Source organism: Chionomys nivalis, chromosome 1 (assembly GCF_950005125.1).
Source record: "Chionomys nivalis chromosome 1, mChiNiv1.1, whole genome shotgun sequence".
Classification (NCBI taxonomy): domain Eukaryota; kingdom Metazoa; phylum Chordata; class Mammalia; order Rodentia; family Cricetidae; genus Chionomys; species Chionomys nivalis.
Genome location: NC_080086.1, coordinates 100,548,726 through 100,573,079, shown reverse-complemented (window position 1 = coordinate 100,573,079; position 24,354 = coordinate 100,548,726).

Genomic DNA, 24,354 nt, shown 5'->3' with positions numbered 1-24,354 from the left:
AGAATTAGTGATGAAGATGATCTCTCTCATTCTTGCTTTACCCTCCCTTCCCTGTCTCTTTCTTGGCTAGATTTATTGTACCACCCTGCATATAGCTCATAAATTATATCCGGCTTCTTTCTAGTCTTGGCCCAATTTAAATCTAACATAGTTGCATAGAGAGGATGCTTGAAAGTTGAGGCAACTCAATCTCAAGTTATTCCTCTTTTTTTTATTACATAGTTCATGGCTATTCCCCAACCATTAGCTTTTATACAGCACCGGGCACTGTGCCTTCTTTGTCATAATCCCAGCATCCTTGAAAGGGGTTCTTAAATTTGATAAAAGACAATGGGCTAAATAAGACATTATCAAGGTTGTTTTTGCATCACTTCAACTTATTTTAATACAAATACAAAATTTCACGAGTTTGTTTTGTTTTTGTTTTTCTGAGGGAAGTAGTAATGGGAGATAACAAAATGTAATAATTAAATATATCCACAAAATTAAAAGATAGAGTTCCAGGAACTGGCCATGCAGTAGCATCTTTTCATAGTAACAATGCAAAGAATCCAGGGTGCTTTGGGGTTTTGAAATAGTTCTATTTTCATATGCTTAACACTTTAGAAACTGGTTCAGACTGGAAAAATAGATTGCCCGGTATCCTACAAAGTGTTGGGTGGCAGAGCTGAAAATAAAATCTAGTTCTGCTGTCAGTCAGCCTCATGCATGTTACTAAGGTGTCTTCCCTTTGCAGAATGACACAGGACCTTTGTGAACACATCTGAAGACCCGGCTGTCAGCCTGAATCCAGGCTGCTCAGCAGTGTCACTGGAAGAAGGAATCTAATAGGTTGAAATGCAGACGAGAAGAAGATAGACATCCTCAAGCAGCCTTGACTTCCTTGGTACCTCTTTGTCCTTTATTTTGACAGACACATTAATGGCAAATTGAGGCTTTTTTTTTTTTTTTTTTTTTTTTGGTAAATCAGGTTAGGGCGATGATTGTTCAAAAGCTCATTAGCAATTTATGAAGAGCTGTGAAACTCATTTTCCTTTAATGTGAAATCATTTCAACTTGTCAGCAGAGGTAGAATTGTGGAGAAGCAAATTGACCACATACTGATTCGTTCTTTTGTTTAAAAAGAAGAAAAGAAAGAAATCCACAGGAAAATATCTTTCAGTAATAAGGGATGCATAACCCTTGTTCAGCGTTAAGCACTGGCTAATGCGATTTTCTAAATTTTACTGTTTTGGATTTTTTTAAGTTTTTTGTTTTTTTCTTTTTCCTACTTGGGTGCTACTGGGGTGGACTTTTTATTGTAGCCACTAAAGAGCAGTTGAGCGTCTTTGGCTCAGTATTTTATTGAAAGACTTCAGGGGAAAAAAATGAACCCAAGCCCAGGATTGAGAAACCAAAAAGGGTTTCATTGGTCTTTCTTAGTTGTTGCTTTGAATCTTCATTGACGTCCTGTTGCCTCAAAAATTAGCATCTATTACATGATCAGACCTTCTCTTTAGCCTGAGTGATGGGAGGTATTCTTTCTCAGTGTGCACTATGTGAGGTTATTAGATAGATGCCCAGAATGGAACAAAGTGAGTGTCCTAGACAACTGCCCAGTGCCTCTACCTAAGAAATAAGTGGTCTGAGCAGAGGAAAGGCACAGTGTTTTCTGGGTGTGTGGTCAGTTCCTACTGTCTCACTTGGGAAGATCAGATCTTAATCCAAAGCCTTCCAAACTTGTTTTCATTAAAGTGTATTTCTGTGTGTAGTGTGTGTGTGCTGCTTGAGCCTTTAGTCCAGGGCCAGCTAATAACTGTATCCACCGGGAACACGATATTTTCTGCTCTTATTCAAGGTGAAGACTTAATCTTAGGGAAAAAGATAATATTTTCCCCATTATTATTTTTCATCATGTATGAAATAAGTACATCTTTGGGGTGTGTTAAAATGTTTCTTTTAAAAATTACTGCTTAAGTTGTTGATGAGTTTACTTTTTTATTTAAATAATTGAATTTTGCCTTGGCATTAGAACAGAAATTCCAACTTCTGGTATGGCTTCAAACATTCTTCCATCATGTTGTTCTTCATGTTTATAGGTAGCAGTTCTCTCAGCATTGTTGATTACAGAATCACACCACTGATCAACATTAAATATCACCTATGTTCTCTTGCAATAAAAACTTGGCAAACATTTAATTCTTTATGGGAAATGAACAAACACATACCTCTCTCTAGTATATTAGTTTTTCACATTTAATAAATGATAAAATAATATTTATACCATATAATTAAAAATAAATTTGTTATAATTCATTGCAAATGAAGGTTTGATTTACTTGTTCCAATTTTATTTAAGATTTTTTATATACAATATATTTTGATACCTTTCCCCTCCTGAACTCCTCCCAGATCCTCCCAGCCTCCCTGTACACACAACTTCATGTTCCTTTTTTCTGTCTTTTAAAAACAAAAACAAAACAAAAAGTTACTCAAATGGAATGAAACATGAACACACTAAAAACGAACCTAGAGTCTAGTTAGTGTTGGCCAACTATTCTTGGGCATGGAGCCTACCCTGGAGTGTGGTTGATGTACTCATTGATACTTCATTGATACTTCCTTGGAGAAATCTAGTTTTTGCTTTCCCAGTAGGTTTCAATTGCAAACAAATTCCTGGCTAGGCATGGGAGTTTGTGTCTACTTTCCCTTCTCAATGCTAGGATTTTTTCTGGTTTGAACCTGTGGAGATGTTGTGTGTGATGTCAGTGTGTGAGTTTGTATGAACATCTGCCCTGTTGTGTCTCAAAGATGCTGTTTTCCTGGAGTCATTACCGCTTCTGTCTTTTACAGTCTTTCTACCCTCTATTCCACATAAATTTTTTAGCACTGAATTGGAGGGCTTGATAGAGACACCGAATTTAGGGCTGAGTTCTCCAAAACCTTTCTCTCCATATTGTCCAGTTGTGGGTGCCCATATTAATTACCATATACTGCAAGAAACTTCTCTGAAGAGAGTTGAGATATGTTATGTTCTATATATCAATATGTCGTTAGCAATCATTTTATTGCTATATACCTTTAGTATAGTAGTAGGTGTCCTCCTAGGGCTGGAAAATGGAATATTTTACAAAGAAGTAAGAGAGAAATAAGAATAGGATTAAATAATGAGGAAAAAAGAAGGCCAGGGTAAAATAAGGAATAGGAAAGGAAAAAACTAGCACTAAGGGCCTTTTGAAAAGCCACAAGGCACCCTACTACTGTAGAAGCTTCCTAACATTTACACAGACACATAAGAAATTTAAATGTAGTCATCACATAATAGGGAAAACAATGCTATGACTAGATGTTTTATGACACCAAGTAAGACTGCCAGTGCCAGGAATGGGTTATATCTTGTTGAGTTATTGTTCATAGATACCCTCCCCCTAACCATGATGGGTTTTGCCGATGCTACTGGTTACTTTCCATAACAGGAGGGAAAGAACCTATTACTGAAGATATAACTTATTTTTGCCATAAAACAGAAAGAAATATAGCTGATTCCCAACTATTATCTTTATTACTACTTACTAGTATTCATGGTGCATGAACATGTTTTAGATGCTACTTCAGGGAAGCAGTACTCATCAAAACCGGACTCGCTGAACATAGCAGACAATGAGGACTACTGAGAACTGAAGAACAATGGCAATGGGTTTTTGAGCCTATTGCACATAATGGCTTTGTGGGAGCCTAGGTAGTTTGGATGCTCACCTTAATAGACCTGGATGGAGGTGGGTGGTCCTTGGACCTCCCACAGGGCAGGGAAACCTGATTGCTCTTTGGGCTGAGGAGGGAGGAAGACTTGACTGGGGGAGGGGAGGGGGAAATGGGAGGTGGTGGCGGGGAAGAGGCAGAAATCTTTAATAATTAAATAAAAAAAAATTCAGTCCCCTACAAACCGTGTGACTCACAATAGAGACCTGCATGCAATACATACTAGGGAAACATTAGCACAAATGTTATAGGAGTAACCACCACTTTTTACAACTGAATTTAATGCTTATTCCATGAGCTAGAATACATCCAGACACATCTAAAATGCTCAAGAAGCTGAGGCTATCTGTCTACCTGTTTTGAATATCTTTTCCCACAAGATTATTTAAAAATTTCTCAGGGAAAAGTGTGTCATGAGTGAAACAAATTTAAGAAGTCCTGAGCTGGGCTGTAGGAAAATTCTAAGACCTAGGTGTTGCTGATGACAGTGTAAAGGTGGTCACTATGGTAACAAACTGTTGATTCTGTTCAAACAACCAATTTTACCCTATGAACTTATTACCCTGTGATTCCATCAAGGGACTTGTCCCCCAAAGCTGAAAACAGGTGGTAGCAGATGTTTGTAAAATGATGTTGATCATCACAGTATTTATAATTGTAAAAACTTGAAACAATTCAATGTGCATCAACAAGAATATAAAATATCACAAACAGATTGGAGAATAAAAGGTGTAATAGTATTCAGCCCTAGAAATGAATAATGTTTGAATACATACCATGACATGAAGGAGATTTAAAAACATCACGTTGAAAGATGTAATGTCAACAGATTCAGGAACATCTTGTAGAATACAGCTGGCATGAAATATCTAGAATAAGAAGCTTATTGAGATAAAGTGTGACGTGATTTCCAAAGCTTTGGGGTAAGGATGAGCACATACTGCTAAATAGGCCCCAGGGTTTCTGTCTAGGTAATACAATTTTCTTTTAGAAAAAGACAGTAATCATCGTGACACAGCATTATGGCTATAACTGACTCAACTGGCCCCTACATTCAGGTATGGTTAAAATTCACCAGTTCTATGGTATATATGTTACAACAGTAAAAAATAAAAAAAATTGCATGGTTGAATTACAAAATCTGGTTTGAATCACTTGGTGTTACCTACTGAATTTATTGTACTCCTTGCCTCGCTATCTATACTTTCATTAAACATTTCCAACAAAGAACATTTTTATTCAAGAATTAGTAATGATATACTTTACGTAGTAGACAGAACACATATAACTTTGGAGTATACTCTATGAGAAAATAAATACAAGCATACACATAAATGGGTATATAATATGTTGACATATATGTGTGTATGTCAGGTGAGCCACAGGCATAAATAAAGCACAGTTTACCAAGGACAACAAAGGTCAATTTATGATTCTTGGTGAAAGTAAGTTTCTGATTCAAATCTGGGCTGGGGGTCCATTCCAGTGTGTGATAATATGGAGTTCTGTCAATATTCTAATATTTTCATATTTATATTTGCCTCAGCAATTTTAAACAGAATTATTAAATTAAATTAAATTAAATTATTGAAAAATAAAACATACCATGACCATTGTAATGAGTAAAATGATTGTTTCATTCATTTTAATGTTATGCCTAAGAGACAAATGTGGTTACATTTGTAAAAAGTAATTCTGAGTTGCTCCTGGGATTTTAGGGAATGTTAAATTCAGTGAACTTTAAATCTAATCTACAGTATACTTCAAAACATGCTGATGAGATCAAAATTGAAGACCACATGACTACTAAAAAGCAGGAGTTAATGGCACACTACGGACATGGGTGACTTTAGATCAACAGGATTTGTGGGCCCCGGTATGAGATCTAGTCACTAACTCCTTAGCTCCTTCGTTACAACACAAGGCACATTTTCTCCTATCTTCCCTTTGAGGTAAACATCAGATTCACAGGTGGGACCGTTTTGTGATTATTAACACCCACAACTTCTCGGTGTAGAAAGGCAACAGTTTAAGAACAATGCAGACCTGGAATGCAGACATGTTTTGAATGTCATATACTAGAGGTAAATTTTATTCGGTTATCTAAAGGCATCAGAAATTCAAGAAGAACTCCCTTCAGTATACCAACAATCTACTATCCCTTGCCCTGGGATACACAATGTAGATTCAGATTTCTCCCATGACTGTCTTGTAATGCTGGGAACAACCCTGTAACCTGATATATCCAGAATTGTTTTTTTCTTCATAATAGTTCTCATTGGAAGGAAAGAAATAGCAAATAAGCTGCCTCTCCAAGGATCTGTCCTTAGAGGTAAGAATAAAGAAACAGATACATTAAAATTCAGCACTGTTGGCAGCAGAAAATAAATACTCCTTAAGCAAATGACTATTTGCTACTCAGTAATGTTTTGCTGGCCCCAGATGACCCAGTGAATAAATGGTGATTTGATGTATAAACTAAGAATACTGGCCTTTAAAAGTAGTATCCTGGTTGAATTGTGAAACGGAATGATTACGCTGTTGAAGAGACATTCGATCCAAGGTCCATATAATCGATTGCCGAGTGCAATGAGCAATTATGACTTGCTAGTAACTGAGATGATAGTAACAGAATTGCACTAGGTTGGAAAGGGAAAGGGCAATTTGAGTGTGATGAAGATACTGAAATGGATGATTTTCCTTGAGGGGTTAGCTTCCAAATAAAATACAAAAGAAGATGATTCGATGATGTGGCATATCTCTAATGAGGTACGTGGTAGAGTAGGCACAAAGGAAAACATGGAAAACACCTGTGTTGGCTGGTTTCATGTCAATTTGACAGGAGCTAGAGCCATCAGAAAGGAGGATTTGTCAATTGCGAAAATGCCTTCACATGATCAGGCTGCAGGCAGGCCTGTAGGGCGTTTTCTTTATTAAGTATTGATGGGGGAAGGCCCAGCCCATTGTGGGTGGTGCCACCCACGGACTGGTGGTTCTGGGATCTTTAAGAAAGCAGGCTGAATGCTCTATGAGGAAAATTCAGAAAGCAGTACCCCACCGTGATCGTTACATCAGTACCAGTCTCCAGGTTCCTGCCCAGTTTGAGTTCTTGTCCAGACATCCTTTGTGAACGAAGAGTGATACAGAAGTGTAAGCCAACCATTTTCCTCTCCAAGTTGCTTTAGTCATGGTGTTTCATGTTTTCATTGCTGCAATAGCAGCCCTTATTTGGACAGAAATTGGTACCTAAATTGTGGGGTATTGCTGTGACAGACCTGATGGTGAGTTTGGGGGAGGATTGTGGAAGGGCTTTGAAACTTTGGACTGGAAGAGATACTGAATGTTAAGAGCTGTGTGGAAGCCGTGTGGTGGTGGCACAGGCCTTTAATCCCAGCACTCGGGAGGCAGAGGCAGGTGAGTTTGAGGCCAGCCTGCTCTACAGAGCTCCTTCCAGGATAGGCTCCAAAGCTACAGAGAAACCCTGTCTTGAAAAACAAAAGAAAAAAGAGCTCGGTGGGATGCTCTGTAGAAGCTTGATGCTTGGATGATAAAAATCTTGATGTCACTGCAGACAATGGAGGCCTGACCTGTGAAGATTGAGAAGGAAGCAAAGACTCAATCAGGCTTTTTGTGTAAACAATCTGTAGTGTTTGCTGGTCAGCTGCAGCTGAAGAATCAGCTGTGATTCACGGGAGACCAGAACCACTGAAGTAAAACCTTTGCTTCCCTGGGACAATGGACGCTGGTCAGTGGGAGCTGAAGATGAGCTGTGAATAATAAGAGACCAGAATCATCGAGTTGATTCTTCTGGGAAGTGCATTTTCCCACTGGGCACACAGAAACTATGTCTCCAGTCTGCCAGGGTTGTTCCATATGCTGGCAGTTGAACTTGGCAGGGGAAGAGTCACCCAGGTGGTGCTGGTTTTAAAGGCACGAAGAGCTCAGCTGGAGCAGCTGAGGCTTGGCACTTTGCGAGAGGACTGGAGTTTGAGGAGAGCCCAGGAGAGGCTGTTGGGGAGAGTGCAGCCCAGGTGCAGCAAGAGACCCCAGCATTGTAGAAATGCCAGTACTCTGGGCTGACCACCGAGAATAGCCCCAGGGATGGGAGTGGAGCCTGCCAGAGCCTACAGGACAAGCTGTGTGCTGCAGAGGGTGACCAGAGAAGTGACCCTCGTCCCGTGGAGGATCCCAGAAAAGAGTGAGTGAATACCACATGTGGGATATTGGGTTATTTACACAGTTGGAGGTTGGTTTTGCTTTGATTTGATTGTTGATTGTGCCCTGGCGCTGCTCTCTTATAAGTAAGAAAATATATGGTTTTGAGTTTTGATTTTATAGGAGCCCACAGTTTAAACTTTAAAACTTCAATCTTTAAAACTTTCAAAACAAGCAAAAGATTTTGAAGGTTTTTTTTTTTTTTTGAGAATTTCTATCTTTAAGAGTCTTGATACTTTTAGAAAGACAAGTATTGATGTGTTTGAATTTGAAAGGCTATGGCACATTATAAATTGGTAAAATGATTTTATAATTTGATGTCTTTATCAATGTGTGACCCTGAGGTGGAACAAGAAATAAATATTGTGGTTTAAGAATAATATGTGGGTGTGTCAAGCTGACAAGGGGTCAGTTGTACTAGGTTTATGTAATCTTGTCACAATCTAGAGTCATCAGACAGGAGAGAACCTCAATTGAGAAAATGCTTCCACAAGACTCACTGCCTGCAACCTTGTAGGGCATTTTTTAAATTAGTGATTTATGGGGATGATGCCTCCTCTTGGCTGGTGGTGTTGGGTTCTATAAGAAAGTAAGATGAGCAAGTCATGGGGAGCAAGCCAGTAAGCAGCACTCCTCCATGGCTTCTGCATCAGTTCCTGCCTCCAGGTTCCTGCTCTGTTTGAGTTCCTGTCCTGACTTCCTCCAGTGATGGACCACAATGTGAAAGTGTATGGTGAATAGCAATGTGGAAGTGTAAGACAAACCCTATCTCCTCAGGTTGCTTTGGTCATGGTGTTTCATCATGGAAATAGTAACCCTAAGACACCATCCTTAGAAGATAAACTAATGGGAAAGTCTTGAATAATTGTAAGCAAATGGATCCATTACTCAAGTCTCATTTGAAATAGCTCATTTATTGACACTGTGCAAAAGTGACCATGTAGGACACGAGACTAGAATGGTATCATCTGTGCATATTCTACTGCTTGTTTATACCTTTTATCCTTTTTGTTTGGTTGATTTTTGTTTCATTTTTTTCAAGACAGGCTTTCTCTGTGTTGCTCTGGCCGACCTGGAACTCACTGTAGAGACCAGGCTAGCCTCAAACTCAAAGAGATCTGCCTGCCTCTGCCTTCTGATTGTTGGGATTAAAGGCATGTGCCAACACCACTCTGCTTTTATTCTTAAAATAAACAAATTACGAATAATTTATTGTAGTAAATTTCACACACCTCAGGTGTTTATGTACCTTGTATTACTTTGGGTGGTTATAGCAGCATATAGACTAATTGTTCAGGCATTCTAAGGCTTTGGGTAATTATAATTGAAAAGAACCCACAATCATCCTTAGTGCTGCTACAAGAACAAAGTCTAGATGTAAATAGGATAGCATCCTATTTTTACCAGATATAAGTTCTAATTTAATTCTGGCATGGCAGCTGTGCTCTCAGTACCTTTGTGTGTGTTTCCTTTTCTTGGGAACAAAGCAAAGTGGACACTCATCTTCAGAGGTTATCATCATGGTGGACAAAATAGACAACTTGTCTAGACATTACAGAGTGTGAACAAAGATTGGAAAGAGTAGCGTAATGCCACCTTTCTGAGAAATGGGATGAATGTGTGTGCTGTTTGAGCTGCCACAGAATAATCAGTCTGTGACCAACAGCAGAAGATCTACTAAATTTTCCAAGGGCATAATTGAGCAGAAAATTATCAAGAAACACCCTGGTCAGAGAACACTGATTGTATGATGCATGATCAAACAATATCATTTCTATATTAAAACAAGTAATGTAAATATCACTTAACTGTGCTCTACAGGAGATGATAGCCACAAGACATGGGATGATCTACTCTTTAAATTTGTGCCCAGAGGCCGGGCGGTGGTGGCGCACACCTTTAATCCCAGCACTCGGGAGGCAGAGGCAGGAGGATCTCTGGGAGTTCGAGGCCAGCCTGGTCTACAAGAGCTAGTTCCGGGACAGGCACCAAAAAGCTACAGAGAAACCCTGTCTCGAAAAACCAAAAATAAATAAATAAATAAATTTGTGCCCAGATATGTACGTGCACAGAGATATTTAAAACCAGAAAACTGATGTGATATGTTTTTATTAGCTGTTATTTTGACCAAATTATATAGTAAATCTATACCGTATGATTCATGTTAGCAGTGGATTTTATATTACTAAGATGCCACTTAATTCCCTGTCTCAACTCATGGTAAACCATGTTTGGGTGTCCACACATAAATTGCAAACCTGCATATTAACTAGTCCTGATGAAAAAAAAATGGTTTCCAAATTTGGAGGCAAATTTGTGTTTCCTGTGTTTCAGGGATGCAAACTGATTCCTTTCATATACAGACAAGATGTCACAAACTCTCAAGTACTTAAATGACCTTAACAGAGATGCTTGGAGGCTGATGTGTGTTATTATTGTCTCCTTGCTTCTGCTCTCTCTAGCAAGCTGGAATAAAAACCTTCTCAAGCTGGCCATCATCTGTCACTGAATGACAAATACAGTTTTCTGTTGTGGTTTTCCAACCAGAAATGGCTCCCACAGATGGTGGCAGTAATTGGCATTATCCTGTAATTCATGTTTCTATGATGCTTCCCTACGTGTTATTAGTAATGAAATAACAAACATACAGAGGGATACATCACCCTGGTAAGACAGAATATATTAAGGGAGGACGATTTATGTTATGATTAGGACAAAAGCTTACACCCAAACTTTTTAGACTTCAAAATCATTGTGGATGACTAACTTGGGAAATAATATCACTTGTTATATTATTTGGGAATTACACAAAATTAATCTTGCTGTAGTAGTGTGTAGATTCTGTAGGTAAGATAGAGTTTAAATTCAAGCCTCCTTGTTTTACCTCTGTTTTTCTTTTTTTGGGATATTTTTTATTATCTGAAACTTTTATGTATTTACATAGCATATATTGATCTTATCCAATCTCCACTACTCACTTCAAATCTTCCTAGTGCCCCAACTCATCTTCCTCCCTATTCCATGTAATTTTTTGTTATTAATAAAACTGCTGAATCAAATTAGGACTTCCCACATGCACAGAGGTATGCACCTTGGTATATTTCTGGTTTTTTAATTTTTATTTTAAAATTTTTATATAATTTGATCATATTCTGTTCCCTTATGCAAATCCTCCAAGAATACTTCCCCACTTCCCTATCAATCTACTCCAAATTCTCTCTCTCTCCCCCTCTCTTTCCCCCTCCCTCTTTCTCTCTCTTTCCTTTTCTCCCACATGTACACACACACACACACACACACACACACACTATGGAGTCTGTTCTGTGTTGGACAGCCACTCAGGAGCATGGTGCCTTCCTGGCATATGGTTGATGTACCCAGTGACATTCCATTGAAGAAAATTGATTTTACCTTTCCAGCAGGCATCAGTTGGAAACAGATTCTTGGTTAGGGGTAGAATTTGTGTCAGCTTCTCATTGTCCGTAGTGGAATTCTGTCTGGTTTGAACCTCTGCAGGTCTTGCACACGCTGTCCTAGTCTCTGTGCTTACACATGTTTGTCAGCCTTGTGCCTGGAAGATGTTGCTGCCTTTAAGTTGTCCACTACCTCTGGCTCTAGCAGTCTTTCAGCCTCCTACTCCAAGTAGATCCCTGAGCCTTGAGTGGCCAGGTTTCATCAAGGCATTGACCTTAGGGTTCAGTACTTCAAAGTAGCTCACTCTCTGCCCATTGTCCAGCTGTGGACGTCTTTGTTAATTAGCATATAAAGAAAGAAGAAACTTCTCTAATGAGGGTTGAACAATGCTCTGTTATATTGGTATAGTAATATGTTATTAGAAGTTATTTTATTGCTATTTTCCTTTAGTAAAATAATAGGATTTCCCCTAGGTCCGTGATCTACATAGTCTCAATTTCTTGGTAAATAACAATAAATAACAGTGTCGTGGATGAGGGTGGGCCTTGAATCCTATCAGATGAGGTTGGTTAGTCACATATCATTTGTGTCACTATTATACCAGTTTATCTTACAGGCAGTTGTAGGTCATTGAATTTGTAGCTGAGTGAAATTGAGGATACTTTCTCATTTAGTTGCCTAGAAAGTATCTTCTTGAACCTTGAACACTAATCAGTGAGTGTGGATCTTCTAGTTGGGAATCAACTCAATTTCTCTACATTCTATGACATAAATAATTAGTGTCTGCAGCAACAGAACATTATTAAAATGGCAAAACCCCACATGGTCACCTTATCAGATACATAAAAGGTCCTTGACAACATTCAAAATCCATTCATGATAATTTATAGAGAAATTAAAAATAAAAGGGCATAACTCAACATAGTAAAAGTAATCAATAGCAAGTCCACAGCCAACATTAGTTTAAACAGAAATTCAAAACATTTCTATTAAAATCAAGAGCAAGACAATGTTGTCCACTCTCTTAATACCTATTCACTACCGTACTTGAAGTATTAGCTAGAGCAATTAAACAATTGAAAAAGATATTAAATAAGAAAGGAAGAATTAAAAGTTTCCTTATTTGTAGATGATATAATTTTATACATAAAAGGCACAAAAGACTCTCCCAGGAAAGGTCTTCAACTCATAAATACCTTCAGCAAAGTAGCAGAATACAAAAATCAGGAGCCTTCTTATATACTTATCTTAAACTATTTTAAGTAGCCTAGTTTATAAACATTTAAGACACATAAGAGGTCAAATATTATATTGAAAGAAAATGAATAACTGAGAGTCACCATATCTATTAATATATAAGGACATAAAGAGTTTCATTGAAACTTGTTAAACTAACTGATAAGTCATGATGAGTTATATCTGTAATCAGTGATTGAATAGATCTCTACCTTTTGGAATGACAGATTATATATATATATATATATATATACACAACCAAACTGTTAAATACCTTATATTACCATAAGAATTAAACTTCATAAAATTCATAAAACAAAGGTTAGGAATTCCATTGCCAGAGAGTCAAGGATCTAGCCCAAGCTCTACATTTACTTTTTCAAATTCCTTTTGTTGTATCTAGGGTGTCTCATGCATCTGTGATTATGAAAAGAGATTTGTTAAAAAGCAGCTGCATTACTAAAGCAAATAAAAAAAATGCTACTTTAAGCATCCTGAAAACAGTAGCATGAGACTCTGAATATCTGCCCTACTTGCTTGTTAACATTAGCTGCTTCATCATAAATGTATTGCTAAAGATTATGAATTATGAATTTTTCTACAGTTTCCTTCTGGAGCAAATAAGCTCAATGTATGCACTAAGAGGGTATCGTAAATCACCAACTGCAGCAACTGACTGTTTTCTACTTTCTAATCAACAGTGCTTAACTACCTAGCCTCATTTTTCTTGTACTACCATCTTAAAGAATCATTATTCTTTTTAATTCTTCACCCATTGCAAGAAAGATTTACGTTTTCTCACCATTCACCTTGATAATGACAATTCTTCCCCAAGGGAAAAAATATTTTAGTGGTGATATCACGCTTTATATGACACTGTAATGATAGAATGTCTGTCTAGAAAATGCCAATGCGAGCCACGGCATAATTTCATTTACAGTAGAGCAGTGTAGGCCATGGGGCAGAACTTTGTTCCTGCACTGGTTTCGACTTCAAGCTCCTGCTTGAGTTCTTGCATTGGGCTATTTTGGTGATTGACTGCAAGCTGCAAGGTGAAATACACCTTTGCTTCCCAAAGTTGCTTTTGGTCAATGTTTGATCACAGCCACAGAAAGAAAACTAGATCAAAGTCCCTGAGTTGCCAAGGTCTGGATGCTGTTTAAACATAGCCTACGGTCCTACAAAGCCAAGTGTCACCAAAGAAACCAGCTGTCATTGCTATCTTGAGTTCTGTAAGGCTCCACCCTGGAAGGAAATCATCACCGCAGGAGTAGGAGGCCCTTGGCTACTGGATTCTCAGCCACAGGCAGGAAACAAATCCTGAGATGAATGCTGGTATTTGGCATTCATCTCTTTATAGTAAGTCTCATACGGCACCCCACTGATGCTCCTCACAATCAACATAGGATTATTTCTTCAGATAACCTTTCTGTTTCTCTGTTGTGTGATGTTTTACTCTTTTGGCTTTTTATGGGGGGGGGGGCGCCACCCAGCTCTCAAATAAATCACACATAGAGACTTATTCTTATTTATTAATTCCCAGTCTTAGTTTGACCTGTTGCTAGCCAGCTTAAGTTACCCTCCCCCCCGACTACCTTTTGCCTCTGGGCCTTTTCCTTTTTTACTTACATATGTCTTACTTTCCTTCTTATTCTGTGACTGGCTGGGTTGCTGGGTGGCTGACCCCTAGCGTCCTTCTCTCCTTGTTCTATTGCTCTTCCTCTTCTTTGTTTCTCCTTATACTTAAACTCCCTGACTGCCAGCCTCATATAGCTTTTCTTCTGCCTCACTATTGTCTGTTCGGCTCTTTTTTAGACTATCAGGTGTTTTAGACAGGAAAAGAAGCATTGCTTCACAGAGTTAAACAAATGTAGCATAAACAATAGTAACATACCTTTAAATAATTTTCCTCAACCCCTTCCTCTCTCTGTATGTGTGTTTATATGACAGCTTCTGCTGACAACTTGACACAAACCTAAAGGCGATTGGGAAGAGAAAATCTCAGATGAAAAAATGCTTCCATCCTATTAGCTTATGAACATGTCTGTAAAACGTTTTCTTGAATTTCAGTTGATGTAGGAGGTCCCAACCCACTGTGGGTGATATCATCCCTAGGCTTCAGGGCTGCATATAAAAGGTTGCTGAGAAAACCAATAAGTAGTATCCATCCATAGTTTCTCCAAGCCACTGCTTGGAGTTCCGGCCTTGGTTTTCCTAGGTAATGGACAACAGCCTGTAAGTCAACTAAACACTTTCCTCCATGAGTTGTATTTTTTCAGCATTCCATCCCAACAGCAGAGAAATAAATTAGAAATAGACAGATAGATATAAAATCAGGTAGATCAATAAATATAATTTATCATTAAATTGGCAAAATATTCAGTAGCACTTAGCAATTTGTTTTCAAGGTTTTGTGTTGGGTGAGGGTTTTGACCAACTACTAACTACACTCAAAGTCATTTTGTCACTATCTTTCCTCAGATAATGAAAGGAGGTGCCCAAGGTACCACTGAGAGAGTTAGGAAAACTAGCCGGTTTTAGATGAGGCCAGAATACTTAGAAAATGTCACACAAGACTTAACCAGTGGTATATGCTTTAGCTTATTACTGCAAGCAAATTACCATAAATATGGACTTGAATTTCACTTAGCTCTATTGTCATAAGAATTTATATATCAGAACTCTGACAAGAGCTTGTATCAATATGCAGCAAAGACAGCACACCCTTGGTAGATTTGGCAACAATCCATCCCTGGCTTTTCCAGCTTCTAGAGGCCTCCTTTTCTTCTGCAGCTTTCAAGGGAGTAACACCCAATCAAGTGTCACTCTGGGATGCTTGATTCTGATGCCAAGTCTCCCTTATAAGTCCTGGCCATTTTAGACATAAAGCAAAGAAAACCAGTCTGTAATTCACAATCCCAGAGATCTTAGACAACAATGAGGTCCCTAAGCGGGACATATATGGTTCTAATCTACATGAAAAGTAGAAAAAGTCAAAATCTCTTGAGTAAATTGTGAGTATGGGAACCATGGGAGAGGGTTGGAGGGGACAGAAGAGAAGGGAGGGGAGCAAAGAAAAACGCACAGCTCAATAAAATCAATTTAAAAATGATAAAAAAAAAAAGACCTGGTCATTCCACTGGGTCCACACACCATAAAGGGTGATGCTTCCATCTTAAGGCTATGAGATAAGAAACCTTCATTGCATCTGGAACAGTCTTACTTTGCTATGCAATTGCACTTGGTCCCAGGTCTGGGAGATGGAGGAACACATATCGAGAAGGAGAGTGATTCTGGGAAATGCAGGAATAGATCTCCAGGAGGAGCATTATTCTACCTGTTGCAGGATTACCAGGCCAAATACTTCCTGCAACTCACATTTATAAATTGCCGATCCTATTCCAAGAACCGTCCTCTGCGCAAAGGCTTCTGTGGTGAAGAATGGGAGCACAAAGTGAGGGAGACGCAGATTCTTATGGGGAGGATTTTTAGTCTGATATAAAATCAGTCTGTCTGCCATACACTGGCAGGGGTATTATAAGATAAAACAGAGACTGGATTAGCTAGAGAGAATGTTTCCTCTTGGTTTGTGTTATTGAGCGGTTTAGGTGCTAACAACCATTCACATTATATTGCGTGAAGTTAGTTGCCGTCCATGTTAAAACAATTCCAGGAGACTCCCCGCTGCTCCGGTGTCAGAGACTGGGCTGTAATACACATTCCTCCTTAGACAAGAATATCCTCAGAAGAGGTGCACAGTCTATTTTTCTATAGCTAGGAGCTAAAGATACATATCTGTGTGAGAATGGGAACTGCAAAGTGAAGTACTCAAAATGCACTCAGAGAACCTTCTCAGTGGGTGAGGCAGAGAATACTGTTACAGCAGCATCAATATGGCCACGGGCACTTAGTGGGTTCCAGCTGCCCCTGGCTGCTGGTGGACAAACTCACAAAGCCAGAGCTGCTGTTCAGGCTTCATCTGGGGAGGTAATGGAGTCCCTGCTGGACCCCGATGGCCCAGTCTTGTGAATACAAACTATTTATGTAACATAATCAGTGGGTAGTAGGCCAGTGTAGCAGAAACAAAACGAAATAGATTCCTTTAGACTCCACAAGATGGCTAGCTGATACAGCCGGGTATGCCTCTGAATACCCAGTGAAGATACTGCAAGCATAGCCATGCTTTGGAATTTAGAATGTTTTTAATAGCAATCATTTGTACCATATGTTCTTCATAGATTAATTTTGTCATTTTTATCTTTTATTTTTCAATGAATCTCATACACACACTGTCAAAAAATCAGGGATTTTTTTTTCTTAGAATTTAGGCAGTTTTATGTAAGAAGGGTCAAATAAATATGTGCCGTGTAATGAACATCTTAACAACCAGAATTACAAGCTCAAAATACTTGCAGGGTTTTCTCCAAGTAACAGACTCTGTCATTACTTTCTGCCCTTTTGTTGTGTATAAAGAAATATATAGACTGTGTAAAGCACCAGGGTCAAATCAACCTTTCATTCTTGATTGCTTTGCTTTAAAATGATAAAAATAGATAAGCAGAATTGCTCAAGTAAAAGGCATTTGTTGAGAAAGTCTGGTGACCTAATTTCAACCTGGACCTATGGATAGTGGGATGGGCTAGGAGACTGCACAGAGATGCCCTCTGACCGTCACATATGTGCAATGGTCTGCGCGCGCGCGCGCACACACACACACAGTGCTAATAAATAATATAGAAATACTACAAACCCATTTTCCAATTGAGAAAATCAGTAACATTTTTCCTTTAATTTAAAATATACCTAGTTAAGTGTGAGACAAACACAAAAACACAAAGTTGAGCCCATGACACACCTTCTCCAGCAAGGCTCTACCTCTTAAGTGTGTCACAACCTCCCCAAATAATGCCACCGACTGGGAATCAAGTGTTCAAACACATGAGCCATTGGGGTGGGGGCAACATTTCTTTTTCAACCAACAAAAGTAAGAAAACATACTTTAACAATAGTCAAAATGCTTAATAAAAATAATGCAATTCATTTCTCATCTTTAGAATAATTTTATATCAGCAAAACTGACTAGTTTTCCTCTTTAGGTAGCATTATCTGTCTCATTTGCCTTCTTTTCAAGTTTTGTCTTTTTACAAGCTCCATGAAAATAGTCACTAAAGGATTTTTGTTTGGAAGTAATCTGTTGTATTCGACAATCTCCTGACAGGATTCAGAACTCACATTATTCAAAACTATAAAATGGCATTTTACATGCCTGGTTTCTCTTTTCACATGATTTTGTTGTGTATCTTATGCTAAAATATTAAGAAAAATTCATTTGCTTTTTGCCTACCTTCAGGAGAGTCATTGCTTTCAGCTGTGTACCGACTGTTGGCTCCACTAATTTTCTCTGGGTACTCAAAGCTCAATAATCACTGAGCCAGCTTGGGTTAAAATAAGTGGGTCAACAGAGCAGAGACAAAGTCATGGATCCGGGATCCGTAGAACTATTTAAGATGGGGATCTGTTAGGTATGGGACGGATATATTAGAGAGTGGGGGGAGTACACTGGATATGTTAATAAAAATGGAACAGATTTAACTGATTTTTTCTGTAATATTCTAAATGTGTACAGTAGCTTTAATATCAGTCAATGCAGATGTTTTCTTCTGTCACTCTGTCTTGGTACTTTCCTTCTGTTTCCCTTGCTTCCTCTCAACCATGTTGACCATTTTGTTTTACTTGCTTTCTCTTTTCTTGGGCTGTTAAGTTTCTGCTCTCTATGGAGAACATTTTATAGCTGTCACAAATTCTTTAAGGTTTTGCCTGTCTCATCTTGCCACTAAACAACAAAATGTTCTGCAGACACATACAGACACTAGCGGAGAAAACTCATTCTTCATACCTCCTTCCAGACAAGGGGCAAAAAGGGAAAAATAGACAGAAATAAACAATGTTTCTCTCAGGGGAACTCTGGATAAGAAAGGAAATATATTTGGAACATTCAATATACATGAACAAAAGGGAAGTATAAGATCCTATTAACACTGAGATAAAACAGGTATCTCCTGTTAATATCTATGTTAAGCATGCAGAGACCCTCAGCAGGAGGTTATGATAGAGGCTGGAAGATGCTGTAAGAGCAAACAGGGTGGAAAGTGAACTTGAGTTATTCTTAGAGGTGAAACAAACCTGCAGATTCACAAAGGCACAAAGCTGAAGGTGGTTTTAAAGATCCTGACAATGTTCAGTACAGTTGACACAAGGTGGGAACCAAATTAGGGTTGAAGTTAGAGTTTTAAGCAGAGAATCTTTCCCAAGGAGTCTTACATTTAGAACAGAGCTATTCTCCATCCCTACACATAGGTCACTGGGGGTCACGTGATATCATAAACTCTTTTAGTATTAATATATTATTTATTTTTTGACCATTTGTTTGTCTTCTTTGCAGCACCTCTCCATCTTCACTTCTGAGCCATAATAGCATGAAGCTTACATTTGGGAGCATTCTGCCCAATATTTCTGCACATTGCTTTGTTAGGATGTTGTATATTTCCTCTTCCTTTTTAGGATGTGAATTTCTTCCAGATTAACGTAGAGTGAACTCCTCTGTAGTGCATACACTTAAAGCTAAAATTAAACATATTGTACTGTTTAAGAAAAATATTTTAAAAGAAAATCCTAGCTTTTGGAGCAACTCAATTTCACAAGACAGAATTCAGAGACAGGGGAAAGAAGAGGTAATTTAGTGGGAGTTGCTGTGGCAGTGATTTATCTTATTTGTCATCTCTGTCAAAGATGCAGAAATCATAGTAGGCATATTAGATTCGTAACAAAACCTGTTTGTAGACTGGTGAATCTATTTCTCATTTCTATAACTATACCTGGAATTTTCCAAACAAGCTGAATAAAGGTGGGTATCTACCCTGCGCCCTATGAAATGGAAGACTTATCCCCCCCCCCCCCAGAAATACACGAGTTAACCATTTACACTATTCAAGTATTTCTAGCTTGTTTTATTCCATTCCATTTCTGAATGGAAAAGATTAGGAAGCATGATTGACAGGTGAGAGGCATCACAGAAAAGCACAGAGGAGCACAAGCATTAAGGTTAGGTGTCCTTATCTGAACATGGACTTTGGTCTTTTCCTTCCTTTGGGCACGAACGTTAGCCTTTGCTGGTTCTTGAGTCCTCTATTTCAACAAGAACTTGTTTTGTTGATTTTCTCCAGCACTCTACTTAGTATGCACCTTGGGTGCTATCTCTTGTATTTTCAAAACCTTGTTATTAGGGAATATTATTTTCAGGTGTGTTACTTTTGTTTATGCTGCATTTGATTAACTGTGAAGCTGTTATTCTTTGCCTCTCTAAAATGCCTGATGGTCCAAATAAAGGAATGAACAGCCAATAGTGAGGCAGGGCCAAGAATAGGCACGACTGGCAAGCAGAGAGTATAAATAGGAGACATCTGGGGAGAAAAGGAAAGAAGAACAAGAGAACAAGGAGGGGAAGACACCAGGGGCCATCCACCCAGTCAGTAATGGAGTAAGAAGAAAAGAAAGGCATGCAGAAATAGAGAAAGATAAAAGTTGAGGCAAAAGGTGATTGGGATAATTTAAGAAAAGCTGGCAAGTATCAAGCTAAACTAAGGTCAGACATTCATAAGTAATAATAAGCCTCCATGTAATTTATTTGGGAGCTAGGTGGTGTGTCCCTCAAAAAGATAAGAGTAAAATATCTATCTATGAGGAACTTGCTAGGCAGCTTAGGTTGGCTGGCTGGCATGCCCCAGGAGATGAGCTTGTCTCTGTCTCCCCACTTCTGGGGTTGCAGTATGCATCAGGCATCACTATGCCTGGCTTTATTCTGTGGGCTCTAGGGATGTAACTAAGGGTTTCAAAATTGCATGGGAAGCATTGTGTAAGCTGAGTTGTCACTTTAATTCTTCCTGATCAATCTTTAACATTCATAATCCCAAAAGGGAAATCTAAAAAAAATGCAAGAATATGGTCCCCTGAGTTGGTTACCTATATTAACATATAAACAAAATGTTGTTCCTTGTTTCGGTCCTGTATTTGCAAATTGCTCTACCAGCTCATATTTTTCAGTGATGCCAGATGCTCCCAGCCCTTTCACATTCAGGGATGGAAATATGAGGAAAGCCACAGTAAAAATGTTGAATGCGTTGGCAAGATGGTTCCCAGCTGAGATCAAGCAAAACAACAATCAGGCTTTGTGGTTTAGCTCACACATTATAAAGCAGTATGCCTGGTGTGCCTAAATGGACCATATTTTTCATATTTTCGTGCATTTCGGGGGTGATTTCATTGTTCAAAATGTTCCAAACATGCTAGGGTACTGTCTCGTGTATCTAGACAAAGGAAGGGCACATTTTGCCTATGGAGACAGAGTATATGCTCTATAATCCTATTCAGGCATGCAACATGGTTGACCATGAGTTCAGCTGAGCACAGCTACAGAGAAATAACATGCCATAAGGTTCTGTGGTGATCAAACAGTGAAACATGATGAATAAATATGTACAGACATATGTGCTCGGTATTCACTAGCTTTGATACTGTTAGAGTTGAAATGATTAAATAAATATGAATATTCAGTAGTCCATGACATACACAATAGCAACTTTCTGCTATAAAAATGGCATTATTTATATATCTGAGAGTGAAAACAGATTCTAAAGTCTATTTTCCTGACACAAGGGTACAGGAAGACTCAGGGAAATGAAAAGTCTTGCTGGATGATAATTCAGACAGTGAGTGACTGAGATAGCATTGAAGAACCCTCAGGGCTGTGATCAGCCTAAGAATCATCGAATTCACTCTGCTGGGCTGCTGAGTGGGGCTGTCCTGTGGGAATGGATTCAAGAGAGAGACAGAACACCAGGCAACCAAGAGAGTTCTGCCTGTGGATGAAACTGATAGAGAAGGGAACTGTAGCCATACTACGGTTCAAAACACAGTCATGACCGCCTCCAAAGAAAAAAGACAACCAGCAGTGGACTGGCTAGGTTTTGTCAAGGTGACACCAAGTAAAGTCATGTGGGAAGACAGAACCTTAGCAATTGCTTTAATCAAATTAGCTTTTGGCATATCTCTGTGGCCTGTGTTTAGCTGCTAATTGTTGCAAGATGACCCATCCCATGGTGGTTAGTACCATCCCTGAGCAGATGGGCCTGAGATGTATAAAAAAATAGCTGAGCAAGTCAATAAGCTGTTTTCCCCTGAGGGTTCTGCTTCAGTTCCTAGGTCCAGGCTCCTTGTGGATAGCAGTGTAACTCATATTAACTCTTTCCTTTCCCAAGTTCATTTTGGTCAGTGTCTTATCATAGAATATTACTACAAAATCTAGGTTTAATTGGTGTACATCAAAAGAATGTATGCAGATATACTGCATTTACTTTTTTTATATTATGGTTGACTTATATAAAACATATTTCTATTTTGTGTACCACAGTCATGAAATTAATATGTACTCACCAAAATTCTGACTCAATTAGGACAATTGAATATTTTGTGAGTGTGGTATTTACATATTTTCTATACTCAAAGCAATGACTTTTTAAATTTGTCACAAATTAGTTAAGTTTTTTTAAGTACTTAATTGATCCCTTTTTCACGTATTGTCCTGTAAGAACTTGTTGACAATTTCTGTGTCATTTCTCCTTTTCATTTTTCTATTTCATAAACAATATCAAAGCATCAACATATATTCTTCCTGAACATCTTGTTCGTAATTGTAGCCATACAAGAAGAGTATGTGTCGGTAATGGAAATACAGGGAAGTATTTCAGAGAAGTAGAAGAACAGAAAGGGTTATTCTGTAATGATCAACTGAAGGATTGAATGAGCCCTAAAGAAGGTGTGGATGGCTGCCGAGGATATGGATAAAATGCGCAGTTGCTTTCTATAGACCCAAAAACCTCCAGAAAGCTTTGTTCTGCAGGGAGGAGGTGGAAGGGAGGGAACTCTGAAAGTAACATAATGGCTACTTTAAAAAAAAATCTGATTATTTTTGAAAGCAGCTACATTTCCTATTCTACAGCCCACACCACGTTATTTTTTGATACTAAATCTGTATTACAGCAATTCCAGTTACTCATCTTGCTTATCCGATGCACATCTTGAACATTTCCCCCCATTGCATAGACTGCTTTTTTCCATCCTGTTGATTATTTCCTTTGCTACGATAAGCATCTTAGATGAACATAGCATTATTCGTTTTTTACTTTTATTGTCTGTGCTATGTAGAAACAAACCAAAGAATAATCACCCGAGGCTAGTATTGTAAGAGAATTCTCCTGTGTTTTAGTCTAACAAATGCAGAATTTGGGGGTCATAACTTTTAACTGTATTTCACTTAGACTTAATTCTTGTAAGGGCCAGTGGACAGATCTGGATATACTCTTCTGCATGTGGATTCCCAGAACCATGAGTTGAAGAGGTGGTCCCTTCCCCAATGTGTGTTTTTGTTGCCTTTATCCAAAATCAGTTCAGGAAAAATAGATGGATTAATTTCTCACTTTTCTGTATTTCTGTTGGGTTGTACCTATTTTGGAACAAGCTTTCTGTTATTTGGCTACTACTGCTTTTTAGTGTCTTTTAAAGTTAAGGTGACAAGGCATTCTCAACTTATTTTTCTGCTCTATAGAGTTTTACTGGAGAGTGTGTTTGTGTAGCATTATGTGACTCAAGAAAGACAGGCATCCTAATGCCAAATAGTTACTTTAAAAATGCTTGATATTAGGCTGGAGAGGTGGCTCAGCTGTTAAAAGTTAGGCTCACAACCAAAAAATAAAATTCCTAATATTACTAATCAAAATCACCCAAGTATGAATAACTATTATTCATAAAGCAACAGTGTCCATACAGAGAAAATGGACACTTCCATGCTGTTGGAAGGATTGAAAATTTGTTCAACTATAATGCAAATCATCATAGAAATTCCCCCCAAAAGTTAAAAGTGAAGCTATCACATCCTCTTTAGTATGTGATTGAAGTCAGCAAGAAACAATATGACAAAGGAGATATGTGCCATGTTTATGCAACACCTTTCACAAGACAGAGGATCGATGTGTCCAACAGTAGATGGGTGGCTACAATGACCTAATATGTATACAAAATGAAATACTAATCAACCATAAAGAATTCTTACCATTAGAAACTATATTGTTAGCTTGATGGGTCCTAGTGAAGTGAGATAGGATAGGTGAATAACAGCACATGGTCTTACATGTAGAAGCTGACAAGATTTATATCATGAAGGGTCAGGTCAGAATGGTGATTAGCAGAGTGTGAGGAGAGAGTTATGAAGGTGTCCGGGATGGAGTGAGGTAGATGAACAGGATGAAGTCATACTTAGATATTAATATGCTCTTATATTCAGTTGCAAACAAAAATGACTATAGTTAGCGATGATATATCTTCCTATTTAGAATTTGTAATACTCTCCACATTTAAAAAATGTGTTTGAAGTGACAGACATGCTAATTAGCCTAATCTGTTCATTACACGTTATTGGAATATCACATGTTTCAGAATATGGCAATTGTAATCAATTGATATAATCAATTGATAATACAAATTATATGGAGAAGGAGAAATTGAAAGTGAAAATACAATATTTAAAAGACTAAAAAGAAGTGATTTAGTGGAACATCTATCATATGCCATAGTATAACCTATAAAAGTGGAGGGAGGGTGTGGTGATACTTGGTTTGTACTCTAACAAATAAAGCTTTC